Raw genomic sequence first — 645 nt, 5'->3', positions numbered from 1 at the left:
GTGACGGGAACAGCTCTGCTGGGGTGAATCACACAATTCCAGGGTGCTTTGGGTTGGAAGGGATCTTTAAATCCCGTCCAGTGCCGCCCCTGCCATGGCAGGAGCACCTCCACTGTCCCAGGGTGCCCCAGTGTCCAGCCTGGCCTTGGGCACTGCCAGGGATCCAGGGGCAGCCCCAGCTGCTCTGGCAATTCCAGCCCAGCCAGGAATTCCCAATTCCCGATCTCCCACCCATCCCTGTCCTCTGGCAGTGGAAGCCATTCCCTCTTTTCTGGGCTCTGTTCTAACTCTGCTCCTTCAGTTCATTCTCATGCTTTGCCTCACAGCTTCTTTAGAAAAAGCTTTTTTCAGATTTCTTATGCAATGTTGGTGTTTGGCCTTAAATCCCGCATTCCCTCAGCTCAATTCCCATGAAATTGTTGTTCCCTACAGTCTTTCTCATGGAAAAAAAATTGAGAATCCTCTTGTTTCCATGGACAAAACCATCAGTGCTCACCGTGGCTTTCAAAGCACACACAGAGCAGGCACAGGCACCATCTCCCCTTATTTCAAATACCTCTGTATTTACTCACCGTTCCCAGAGGATTTGTAAAATGTTTTTAACAGCTCTAAATTCATCAAAAAAATCATATTATCACTAAATTC

This window comes from Geospiza fortis, unplaced genomic scaffold (assembly GCF_000277835.1).
Source record: "Geospiza fortis unplaced genomic scaffold, GeoFor_1.0 scaffold23, whole genome shotgun sequence".
NCBI lineage: Eukaryota > Metazoa > Chordata > Aves > Passeriformes > Thraupidae > Geospiza > Geospiza fortis.
This window is presented reverse-complemented; position numbering follows the sequence as displayed.